At 37.2% G+C, this 13,934-nt stretch overlaps 1 non-coding gene across 1 annotated transcript; it reads right to left on the bottom strand.

Moving 5' to 3' along the window:
• Positions 1-13,325: 13,325 nt before the first annotated feature.
• On the bottom strand, positions 13,326-13,432 carry LOC120069662 (small nucleolar RNA R71). The gene has a single exon (XR_005479625.1). It is a non-coding gene; the product is annotated as a small nucleolar RNA R71 (small nucleolar RNA).
• Positions 13,433-13,934: the final 502 nt, after the last annotated feature.

Below are 13,934 nucleotides of genomic sequence, written 5' to 3' on the forward strand. Positions count from 1 at the left end.
GATCTGAATCCTGAGTAAGTTGTGAACTTCTGCCTATGAAGGCGATCCTTTGATTTGTATGGGTGAAAGTGGCCAGATTGCCAACTCAATATGGCTACCATTTTGGGGATTCGTCTGATTGGGGAGCTGGGAATATAGCTACACAAGACAGAATTCACTTCTTCCCTGATGTCAGTGCAAGTAGATAAATTGCTCTTTTAAGAGCTGATTTTAGGGCTTGAACAATATGACCACACCCTCTTTTAGCTCGAAAGGGACTTGGACATAGTTGAACTATAACTTATTATTCATTAAAGGGATCAGTGGTACTTAAGAAGTTAGATGTAACTATAGGGGCAAAACGGTAATTTTGGCCCAGTTGTACTTATAAGAAATTTGTGAAGGGTTGTCGCACTGTTGACTCGTTATATCCAATGGATACATAAATATATTTGTAGTACGAAGAGTGCGACTATCGATTTTTGTATATATATATTTAATAACTAAATTAAATTAAATTAAATTTATTTTTAATTTAATTAAATGGAGGGAGTTTAATTCTCTCAAAATGAATCGTGCAAAATGGGGAAGAGGTAGCTGACGCCTCATTTGGTCTTCTTCCTCTGTTTTTTACTAAGAAATTTCTTTCTTTTGTTTTTTCCCGAGAAAATTACAAAGAATAAAAAAGTTTTCTTCTCTATCCTCTCTTCGCTCTCTAGAATTCAAGTAAAGCCCATAACTCTTGCTTGAATTTTCAATCCCTAAAGAATACAGAGGGTTCTCAAGTAGTGGTGCCTTTTTTGGGATAATGAATTCAAGATCCAAATCGAAGTGTTCGTGTTTATGGATCAAGGGATTTCACGAAGAAGGTGTTCTTCAAGTGTAAGTTGTTTCTTCCCTATTTCCTCAATTTATTCTTAATAGCATGCTATTATTTTAAATTGTATAATGCATATTATGTTCTGTTCTGTAAATTAAAATTCTGTAAAAAAGAAAATTGGGAACAATCTCTGCTTCCGCACAAGGATCTTCATCGGTTCCCTTCAATTATGTGGATGACACTAAATTTGCAGGGATGTCACTAGAGATGGTAGAACTCTCTGTGAGACAAATACGGAAGGAATTCAAAATGAGTATGGTAGGAGAAATGTCTTATTTTCTAGGGTTTCAAATTAAACAACTGAATGGGGGAGTTTTTCTCTCTCAAAGTAAATATGCCAAGAACATTGTGAAGAACTTTGGCCTTGAGAAGGCTAGTGTTCAAAGAACTCCTACTACCACTCATGCTAAAATGTCAAAAAACTTTGGTGGAACTCAAGTTGATGAGAGTGTACAAAAGTTATTGGATTGTATGTCCTAAAACTCGCAGTTTGTAGAATTAAACATTTTCTATTGTCAATAAAGATGTGTTATTCAATATTTCTTCAATGAAGTTGTTATTGAATTTGTAAATTGCAATTGTAAACTCTAAATCCAATAAACTAAGATCCATGGCTATTATATGAATACTTTAACTTTATGTGGAAACATAAAAGTGGATCAGGTTCGAGTAAGTAGTCAAAATGATTTATAGTATACGAATAAGGTTCGGTGTCTTATTCTGGTAACACTATCGAATGTAGCTCACTCTGTAGTTGTTACAATTTGTTGTAAGGTGCTACGAACGAAGTGATCCTGATTCCTTCATGTATTGACATGAGGAGTGGAGACATCCTATGCAATGAGTTTGCTAAGATCGGACCAAGAAATAAGTCACTCTTACTTTATAACATTGTTTACTATTTAAGACTTGACTATTTCGTTTAGATGACCTAAATAACTCGATCTTAATTCTGAGCTAACTATGTACTTCTATTTGTTCGAAATTATCCTTAGATTTTCATAGGTGGCTCAACAGTGCAGGCTCAATAAGCCTCCCATTTCAAGGATAAGATCGGGTAGATAGCTAGGGACATAGGGGGCAAGATGGAATTCACGCCTACCCGATTTAGGGATAGGAGGAAGGTTGTTCTCTTAAGTGCTGAATCTAGGTCTTGAAAAAAGGACCCCACCCTCCCATTGGCCCGACAAGGATCTGGTTTAGTAATAGGGGATCAATGGAACTTAAAAAGCAAGACGTAATTTTAGGGGTAAAACAATATTTGACCAAGTCATTATTACGAACAACCTGTGAAGGGTCGACTTACTAATTATGGTTAAATCAAGTGAACACAAATATATCTACAATGAGGAGAGTGCAAGTATCAAGCTATAGTGACGTGATTCGATAGTTAATGAATATTGATTAATTCAGTATAAAGAGTTTTAGCCAATTAATCTCAAATCGTTGGAGCTCATGATCTATAGGATCATAAGGTCCCTCTACTAGTTCGTAAAACATGAACACCTAGAATTAGTAAATTGAGTGAATTTGGAATAATATCAATTTGAAGTGTTCAAATTGAATTTAGAGTTTGAATTTGAATAGTTCAAATTCAAATTAGGGTTTGTATTATTATATTTGATATAATTAGTTAACGTATAATTTATCGAAATTAGACAAAATTGTAGAGTTTATAAAATTTAAATATTTATTTAAATATTAGTTACATGAATAGGATTCATGTTTAAAATTAGGTATGTGATTAGTTTAATATTTGATATTAAATTACTATTTAATTAATTAAATTTGTTTAATTAATTAAAAATCAAAATTAATTTCCATTTTTATTTCAATTTCAGAAATTGAAATATTGGTTTTGATTTTAATTAATTTTGAATTAATTAAAATTAAAGATTGAAAATGGAAATTGAAACTTGGTAGTGGATTTTTCCACATTTTGGTGAAGTAAGGATGTGTTTCTCCTAAATTCACACACATTACCCATTAATTCCATGCATTTGAACTGGCATCCGCTGGTGCCTGCATGAAAGGGAATGTCTTCAAATCTGAGATTGAAAGATTTTCAAGGTTGAAAACTAATTTCTGCATAAACTGTTTTTCCTTCTCTTCAAATCCACACCAAAACCTTCACAAATTCAGCCCAATTATGAGTTCCACTACTCAAATTCAAGGCTGAGAATAGTAGAGAAGATCTCTTGATGGTCCACGACTTCAATTGGAGAATATTTCAATTCAAATTGTGTTTAAAGAGGATCTTCGAAGGTATGTGTTGAAACCTTCTTAATACCCTATGAACATGCTTATTTTGATGTCAAAATTAAGGAATTAGAATGCTTAATGATCCTGTTTTCTTCCGCTGTATGTTTATGTATTCTAACATATGTATCATTAAAAGTTTGCTATAGCTAACAGTGAGCAGACCTGATATTGCATTTATTGTTGGTGTTTATGCTAGATATCAATCTTGCAATATCTAACAGTTAGCAGACCTGATTTGCTTAGTGCTAAGAGAATAATCAAATATATCAATGGCACGAGTGATTATGGTTTATTATATACTTTTCATACAAGTACCTCTTTGGTTGGCTACTGCGATGTCAATTGGTTTAGAAATATTAAGGATAGAAAAGTACTTTTGGAGGTTGTTTCTTTCTTGGGAACAATTTGATTTCGTGGTTTAGCAAGAAACAAAACTGTATTTCTTTGTCAACAGCTAAAGCTAAATACATTGTAGCAGGAAATAGCTACACCCAGTTGATATGGATGAAATAAATGTTGCAAGAGTACGATGTCCCATAAGATGTCATGACTCTTTACTATGACAACATGAGTGCGACCAATATATCTAAAAATCATGTTCAACACAGTTGTACTAATCATGTTGACATACAACACTTTATTCGGACCTTGTTGAGAGTAGACAAATTGTGTTAGAACACATCAGTATAAAAAATCACATCATAGATATTTATACAAAGGCATTAGATTTTGTTCAATTTGAAACCCTGAGAGCAGCTTTAGGCCTGTGTATTCTAAAAGCATAATAGTTAATTCTGTGGGCCGATCTCAAATTGATCTTCACCCATCTCACTTGGAAGCCCGAATGGGTAATCATGTTTACGACCACCTTAATTGTGGTTGTTGAGGGTGTAAGGAAGATTAATTGTAATTTTATTTAAAATTTCCTTTTGATTAAATTATTTTCAGTTGATGTGTGACAGATTCTCTCACAAACTTGTAGGTGTTCTATGTTCTCAACCGTTTCGAAGTACTCTTTTTCTTGCGATCTTTGTGATTTCTCTCTAGATGGTAAGCACTAGACAGGGAACACACACCTTTGATTCTAAGATGGTGGGAATCAAGGAAAATGCTAAGAGAAAGTTGCATGTGACGAAGGATGTTCCTCCAACTATCACAAACAAATATGGAGTTTGTGTTCGAGGACTTCCCATTACGAAGAAAGAGACTGGATTTCCCCCTCCTACGATCAAATAAAGGCATTTCAATATCAGACTTTCTATTGAATCGAAAGAGAAGGAAAAGGTCAGCACCTCTACTTTAACAATGACTGACCTTGTTGGGTTTGAAATAGAAATTTATTCGGATAAAGAAAAATCTACTTCAAGTGACTCTTCGAGCCCCATGCATGATTATATTGCCTTGCCTAGAAATGGTAAAAGTATTGTTGAATCGTTTATTGATGTTCAAGAATAAGCTAGGATTATTGAGAGTAGGGTAGTTATGAATAAAGATCTTACCTCTACCTCTAATAATGTAGAGTTGAATGTGCCTGAATCTGATGTAATTGTGCAAGAAAATGATGTTTTTCCTGGATCTGTTGTGATTGATCAAGAAAATCTTCTTGTTTGATGAGCTTGTTTTAAATTAATTTGTCAATAAAGTGGTTTCTAAAACGCTTGCTTATATTTCCACACTCCCTGTGATTTGTGTATCTGAAAATACTGCTATTGATATGAATGTTGAAAAAGATGTTCTTAATGAACCTATGCAACCTGGTGAGGAAGGTATTGATGCTTCTCTTGAGACAATTACCATAACCAATCAAGGAAATGTGAATGATGATATTGTGGGTGACACAAGAATTTGAAGGATGTTGTCTTGTCTAATATTGACCTTGTAACTAGTGAACAAAAATCTAAGAAAGCCTCTAGCTCTACCAATGAGTCTATTGAAGATATAGATGCTACCAATGAGTCTATTGAAGATATAGATGACAATACTCCTCTTACTGAGATTCATTCAAAGAGAAATGAAGACATTGACACTGATGTGGATGTTGATGTTAGCGCAGATGTTGAAGCTGATGTTGATGCTTTTCCTGTGACATCTGAAGACTTTTTTTGAAAAATCTCAGTCTGGGGAAGATCCCAACTGGGGCTTCTATAGTAGCTCTAATAATGAGGACACAAGAATATCGGGTATGGGATACCAAATGGTAAACCATGGGTATGGGATGCCCTAGTTTATTGTATTTCTCCATAAAACTCAAAAACTCAGTATTATATATTTGGATATATAAGTTACCACTGGAGTTTTAGTCCAAGTGGAAGTTTGTTGGGTTTTGTGTCCTAAAACTTGTGGTTTGTAAACAATAAAACTTAATCTGAAAATTCAAGTTGTTATTGAAAAATGTATTGCTTATTTCGTTTTAGAAATCCAATAAACTAAAAGACCCGACTATTACATGAGTACTTGAACTTTATGTGGAGACATAAAAGTGTATCAGGTTCGAGTAAATAGTCAAAATGATCTATAGTATATGAATGAGGTTGAGTGCCTTATTCTAGTAACACTATTGGATGCGGCCCACTCTGTAGTTGTTACAAAGACTTGTAAAGTGCTACAGACGGTGTGATCCTAATTCGTACATATTATGACATGAGAAGTGGGAGCGTCCTATGCAAATGGGTTTTTACAAGATCGGACCACGAAATTAGTCACTCTTACTTTATAACGTTGTTTACTATTAAAGACTGACTATTTCAAAGCGATGACCTAAGTAACTTGACCTTAATCCTGAGCTAATTATGAACTCATGTTTATTCGGGATTATCCTTAGTTTTGCATAGGTGAGGGTTGGCTCAACAGTGTCAACTCAATAAACCTCCATTTCAGGGGTAAGACTAGGTAGATAGCTGGGGACATAGGGTGCAAGATGGAATTCACTTCTACCCACTTTTAGGGATAGTAGAGAGGTTGTTCCCTTAAGTGCTGACTCCGGGTCTTGAATAAGGGGCCCCACCCTCTCATTGGCTCGAGAGGGACTTAGTTTGTTGATCGGATCATAAATCAATTGTTCATTAGATGATCAGTGAGACTTAAGGAAGAAGAGGTAATCTTGAGGGTAAAACAGACATTTGACCTAGTCGTTATTATGAACAACCTATAAAGGGTTAACTTACTAATCATGGTTATATCAAGTGAACACAATATATCTATAGTGAGAGGAATGCAACTATGGGCTTTAGTGGAGTGACCCATTAGTTAACGAATGAGAGTTAATTCGGTCTAAAAAGTTTAGCCAATTAATCTCAGATAGTTGGAGCCCATGATCCATAGATTCACAAGGTCCCCTACTAGCTCGTAAATGGATTAGCTTTAGAGTAGCGTGATAAATTAATTTGAAACGTTCAAATTAGTATTAAGAGAATTAGTAATTATATGAGATATAATTACGCATTTAATTTTGGAATTAAACGAAATTGGAGAATTTAATTAATATTTAAATATTAAATTCATAAAGTTGGAACTTGTATAAAATTAATTTAATATTTGATATTAAATTAATTATAATTAATTAAATTGCTAATCAATTATTTATTATTAATTTTATTAAAAAATTAATTTATGAAATTAATTTTGTAAAATTAATAAAGTTTTCAATTTTGAAATCAAAATTGATTTTGGAAATCAATTTGGAAATTAGAAAATTGGAAAACACAAATTTTGGAAAATGTTGGATTTCTCCACTCACCTTCAAGTTGCTTATACCAATCCCACTTACTCTTGCTTCAATTCACCAAGCATGAGCTACATCTCAGGCAGCCTTCTTCTGCTACATGCTACAGCCAAAATTAATGAATTAGAATGCTTATTTATCCTTGTTGCTTTTGCTACATGCTGATATACTCCTACAAAGGAATGTTTTGCGTCACTCGTGCTACAGCAAAAGGCGAAAGGCAAGCAGACTGCCAATTCCAATGTTTCCCCTGTACCTTTGGATAGGGTGTATTTCCACACTAGAAAGGGTGCTAGTTTGTGAAAATATGTTGTGAAGAGAAACATTATGGATGAAAAGGAATTTTTAGAGTGTACTCAGGAATGTCTTAATCTTATAAAGATGCTTCTGGATGCATGTTTAGAAAGAAAATGTTAAATTTGGGGTCTTATTATCCCCAACTTGTTTGACAATTTATTGTAAATTTGTCCTCAAATTTTTTTGATCCTGTCAGTCCAAACTTCCATAAAATTCATATTACACACCATCCATTTATTATATCTCCTACCTTAATTAACCAATTCCTACATAGGAATGTGCCAAAAAACGTGGTAGAAAAGTGTCCATCTTTAAGGACTTAGTGTTTGAATTAACTGGTGGTGCCCGTTCTTCTTGGCCTAGGAAGGAACAGTTGCCTACAATTGTGCTTAGTGTAAAGTATGCCCTTCTTCACAAGATAGGAATTGTAAATTAGTGCCTTGCTTCCTATAAGTCAGACCTTTCTATACCTCTTGCTACCTTGATCTACCAAATTGGGACACAGGCTCAGTTCAACTATGGCACATTGGGTCAAAAGCCCTTCGTTTGCCCATTTACTACCCTCCGTTGATTATCTGTGAAACCCGAATTTTAATTTCTCTATTTAAGCAGGTAACTAAGGGAATTAACTAAGTGAAAGTTAAATCCTATGATGAAGGGAAGGAAGTTTCTAAGTGTTGAATAGATTTTTCTTGAGTAGTTTGGAGATAAGCCTTTACTAGTGGAATTTGGCTTAATGTGAAGTCAAAAGGAACCATGTGTTTGGTGTTAACGCATGAGATGAGGCTGAGTTAGTAGAGGTTTAAAAAAGATTAAGCCAAAGGCAACCATGTGTTTGTGAGGTAGGACGCATGTTGGCCGAAGCATTGGTAAGAGATGTTACCAAGAGTTGCTCATGCGTTGAGGCTGCGTGAGTGAGAGAAGAGAAAGTAAGAGAAGCTTGAGCGCAAGGTGCTAAATGGACGATCATATAGCTATGGGCAATACACTAGACGATCTTGTAGTTGCGCGTGGCGCTAAACGATGTGAAGCAATGCACTACACGATCAGGCTATATGATAGGCGTTAAGCACTACACCATCAGTGTAAGCGCTAGACGATAAGCGTGGAAGCTAAACGATAGTGTTATACGATAGCACTAAACGATAAGCGGGCGATAGATGATAAGCTGAGCGCTAGATGATGCGCGGGCACTGAGCGATAGGCTACACGATGAGCATGAGCGCTACACAACAGGCCAGGCACTAGATGATGAGCATACATGATAGATGCAGACGTTGGGCAATGGCGTTGCACGATAAGTAGATGCGTTAGATGATAAGTAAATGCGTTAGATGATAAGGTGTGAGCACTACATGATGGAGCTAAACGATGGGCGCAGCAGCTATGCAATGGGTTATGTGCGAGATCGTTGAGAGCGAGATATTGCTAAACAATTGAGCTACACAATCAGGCATTAGTGTTATACGATGGATGCAGACACTAGATGATTACAACGAGAGGGCTGAATGTTAAGCGACAGCAAGATGTTTAGTAAATGATAGAGTTAAGTGATGAAGTGCAAGAGCTGCATGATGGATTAAACGATGAAGTAGTGCTGAGGCTTGCATTATGTAAGCCTGATGAGCTCATCTGGACAAATGGCTATACTGAGATGTGGTTAGACTTGAGCTGGACGAATAAAGTTTCATGCAAAGAGAGTCTTATGCATGAGGAAGACAACTCAAGCAGGTGGGTGGCATAAAAGTAGGTGATGGCAAAGCTTGGTGCAAACACTCCAAAGTAGGAGGTGTCATGCATTGAAGGCTTTAAGAGATGAGAAGGATCGTTTCCTTTAGCTTATAAATACCACCACGAAATGTCTCTCCATTCATAAGCCAAATCCTTTTCAAAGAGCGTAAGGAAGAGTGTTGGAAGGTAGATTTGGAGGGAACCATGCGTTGATCATTAAGGCCATGCGTTGGTAGTAAGACTATGCGTGATCATGAAGTTCCAAGAGGAGGAGATGTTGTCGAATAGTAAAGTCTGAAAATAGCATCAATTTAGGACGAGAATTTCTCCCAGAGTACCCATGCATTTTCAGTGATTTCAAAGCCACCTGAAAACTCTGAGAGTGTAGCTTTCAAGGTATAGCTGCTAAAGAAGAAGCTTCAAGGAATCGGTCTGAAGAGTGATTAAAATACAGAAGGGTCAAGCTATCGGGTAAGCTTGGGTCAGTCTTGATTTTTTTATGATTCCGGCCAAACACAAGGAGTTCTTAACTAAGATTTTAAGGTAAGATTTCTGAGACATTTTAAAGCATGTTTGTAGAAGGAAGTATCTCGAGATAAGGCTTATAACTATGAGTAATCTGAGCTTTAAGCTGAATATGGATTATAGGGTCCAAAAGGGAGCCTGAGAGGATCAAGGAACTTCTAAGAAAGAAAGATTCCAACCTTACCAAGGTGAATGGTATTTTATTTAAGTCTTAAAGCATATCTTTTAAAGTAAATTGTATATGCTTATGTTATGAATGAGTAATTAGCATGAGAATGAGATTATGTGATCGGGATAGTCAGGGGGTCAATAGACCTAGTTCTTGAGCCTCGAATGAAACCTCACGGGATGGTCAGGGGACTGAGAGGTCTAGTTCCTGAGCCTGTGGGAGAAACCTTGTATGGGATGGTCAGAGGGCCGATAGGCCTAGTTTCTGAGTCCATAAGCGGGGAGCTATGTGCATTTGGGGAACAAATGGAATGCAAGAGAGTAAGCAATCATGATTAGTAACAGTTAACTATCTACTGTGTATGTAGGTAGAAAACAGACTCATTCAAAAGCTGAGGTTTGAGTATTAACCTCGTATTTATGATATGCTTTTATTTATGAGTTGAAATAGACTCTAGAAGTTGCTTTCCACTCACTGAGCTTTGTGAAGCTCATCCTTTTCTTTCATGTTTTCTTTCCAGGTAGCAAAAGGTGAGGAGTTCCAGGATGCTGCTAAGGTCAAGGTCTGCCATAGCCACAGTCACACTTCCGGGGTTTTAAGAGTTGGTGTTGTAAACTTTGTAGTTAAGTCTTGGAGTTGTATAAACGTTACACTATTGTAATAAAATGGGCCTAATCAATCAGTTGTTATTTATCTCTTTGATTTAATGTTTATTGAGAGTAAAGAGGTTCAGATGAACAGTAGGTATCATAAAAGGGTGATATCTGTTGTCCCTCACGCCTCTCCTCCGGCTCAAGAGCCGGGCTTAGGGCAGGGTATGACATTATCCCAAAAATCATTATCCCAAAAATTTGATTTGATTACATCTACTGAACCCATTCGCTCTTCTAGTTTTTTCAATAATCATCCCAAGCTCCCGCAAAGTCACCACGTCCCTGACATTAACACCACAATCACGGCTCCACATCTTGATGGCCCTGATAACGGGTAGAAATGCACGTTATTACAACGCAAAGTTATAAAACAATGTAGGATTGCGATGATAAAAATATACAATATTGCGTCCAAAATCATTAAGTTCACAACATTGCGATCGCATGCATCCATTGCATTAAAATAGCTAACTTATGTATTTTTGTACACAAAATGCGTTGACGCAAGGCGGAAATGAGATCCAAAGAAATTAACGTCCGAGTGCATTAAGAGATCGCGTTGACGCAAGGCTATGAAATAATTTGCGCTCGCGAATATCTGCTCAAGAAGGTTGCCGTATAGAGCCGGCATCATGGTGGGCACATCTAGGTGAAAAGCGTAATAAATTACGATGGGACAGAAAGCTGATGACGGTCGATTCCAAATTAAGTTGACAAGCCGTTAACGACCTACTATAGCAAGTACAACACATTTTCCACCAACGCAATCCTTCCATTAATTCATCGCATAAAATAACGCATCAAGTTTTTGGCGCCGTTACTGGGGACTTCGGCAATACAGTGTGCTAACAGTAATTTTCTGATTTTCTTTGGAGCTTTCAATCTCTGGCGCATTACGACCCAGAGATTGAAAGAAAGTTCCGACAAAGATTGAGAGATAGCTGCCATTAACAAGAGGAAGATAACATGGCGGAACAACCTGGAAATGGAGCACCAAATGAAAATAATGTCATGGCGAATCCCATCTTATTGGCTAACGACCGTAATAGACCCATTCAAAACTATGTGTCACCCAACCTCTATGATTTCTCCCCAGGAATCATGAGGCCCACTCTTGATAGATCGAGATTCGAAATGAAACCGTTGATGCTGCAGATGATCCAAACTTCTAGAATGTTTGGTGGAAGGCGTGGCAAGGACCCGCACGCCTACCTCTGGAATTTCATCGAGATCTGCAACAGTTTTGTGTTCCCTAATATCTCCACTGACAAGGTTCGACTAACTTTGTTTCCATTTTCGTTGCATGACCAGGCACGAAAATGGGCTTATTCTCTCGAGCCCGGGGAGATTACTGATAACATGTAGAAATGCACATTATTACAGTGCTAAGTTATTAAACAATGCAGGTTTTTGTTGAAAAATATATAAGATTGCGTCCAAAAAGCATTAAGTTTATAACATTGCGGTCGCATGCGTTCATTGAATAAAAATAGTTAACTTTTGTATTTTTGTGCAGAATATGCGTTGACGCAAAGCGTAAAATGCGATCACAAGAAGGCAACGGTCGAGCGCAGCATTACCACAAGGCTTTGCGGTGATTTATGCTCGCAAATATCTGCTAAAAAAGGATTTCCGCATAGAGCCGACGCAACTTGGTGGGCACATCTGGGTGAAAAGCATAATAAATCACGATGGGACAGAAATTTGATGACGGTTGAGTCCGAATTAAGTTGACAAGCCGCTAACGAACTACTGTAGCAAGTACACTCAACTTTTCGATGACAAATATTCGGCACATCAGTCAGACAATTAATGCCACCTCATCAGTGCAATCATAAGAAAGAAGAAGCCTTTTACCCCGAAGCTCTATAAATACCGAAGAAAACCTTCAGAGAAGGGGTTCGTTCGTCCAGTTCGAGAGTTAGATAAATTTCTCCACAGTTAGAAGTAGCCTTGTTCTTGGATTTTCTTTTATTTAAGGCGGAAGCGAGAGAAGCGAGATTGTGCCGAGAGATCGTTCCGGTGAACTTGGAAGGGTGCCAGAAGCATCGAGATCAGAGAGAGAGCCAGCTCTTGCGGAAGCAGGAATATCTTTTGAACAGAATAGAGTTGATAGTGTAAAAGCCTTGGGAAGCAAGGGATTGCTACTAGGCTCTCTATCCTTATCTTTCATTGTCATTTTTTACTTAAACTTATCTATAGAAATGGAATCTACTTCTTTATATCTGTTCACTCTCTGTTTATTACGCATGAGTAGCTAAATCTGTCGAATGGGTTGAGAAACACTTAGTTAGCATAACTGGGGATCTTCATTCTATGTGATTGTCTTGAATTATGTACGCATCATTCGTCCATTAGAGATACTCAGGAGGGTAATCTAAGGACAGAATCTAGACTTGGAAAAGTTAGTTAGAATCTAGGCTCGGGAGAGTCAGATTAGAACGCATAATCAAGAGATAGAAGCTTAGGAATAAGCACTGTTTGCTATTACCACATCGCATGCATCCGAGAGATAGTTTATGATTGTGTGCGGTCATCTTGTCTTTGTGTACAACTTGCATCATCGCATGGGAAAAAAGTAGAGACTTAGAAATAAGCTCTATGGACATTATCGCATTCATCACATGCGTCCTTGAACTAGGAGCATCGCATTTGCATTGGAAAATGATTTGCTGTTGCGTGAGTATAGCATGATCGCATAGTCTGACTTATTCCCAGGTAACGCTAGCTAAAGACCCTCTCAACCTGTTCCTCTGCATACTTAGTGTATCTACCGCATAATCAATCTTTTCTCAAATCTGCCGCATACTTTTTATACCTCAAACAACAATCCAAAAACAACTATTTGATTCAGTGGTTACCGCAAAGTCTTCTTAAAAATTATCACTGCATACCATTTTCCCTAGTCCCTAAGTTCAACCCTGGAATTACCAGGAAACTCAGTGGAATTTATACTTGGATTCTGCTGAGAAAACTTGTTGCTCAACGCATTCCCATCACCGCAATTCATTCCATTATTTCATCACATAAAATAACACATCAATTACCTCTTTGGAACAAGTCGTGGAAAAGTTCATGAAGAAATACTTCCCTCCAACAGAGAACGCAAGAAGGAGGAAGTTGATCACCAATTTCAAACAAGATATTGACGAATCACTCAACGATGCTTGGGCGAGGTTTAAGGGGTTGGTAAAAGATTGCCTGCATAACAGCTTGCCAAACTACTTACAGATGGAGATTTTTTTATCACGGATTAAACCCTGCTTCGCAGACTGCTGCCAATACGACAGCAGCTGGAGGTCTGCTGGATAAAACTTATGATGAGGCCAAGAATATCTTTGATCTTATTTCAAAAAATCACGAGGACTAGAGAGAAAGCGATCAAAGATTAAGAATTAGAGACAATGATGTGAACAACGAGGCCATCGCATCCCTTCAGAACCAAATGACTGCAATGATGAGTTTGATATAAGGCAATGCAACTAATAGCACGGGAGCGCAAAAAAGACAGGTCAATGCAATTGCTCAAACGTCCACAAGTTGTGTCATCTGTGGAGAAGCACATCCGATGGAAGAATGCCTAGGAAATCTGCAATCAGTATGCTTCATAAAGAATAACCCTTATTCCGATACGTACAACCCCGAGTGGAGAAACCACCCCAATTTCGCGTGGAAAAATAAAAAACAAAGTTTTCAACCAGTGGCGCAAAAAGAAGG

Source organism: Benincasa hispida, chromosome 1 (assembly GCF_027475165.1).
Source record: "Benincasa hispida cultivar pf3 chromosome 1, pf3_genome.v1.1, whole genome shotgun sequence".
Taxonomy (NCBI): domain Eukaryota; kingdom Viridiplantae; phylum Streptophyta; class Magnoliopsida; order Cucurbitales; family Cucurbitaceae; genus Benincasa; species Benincasa hispida.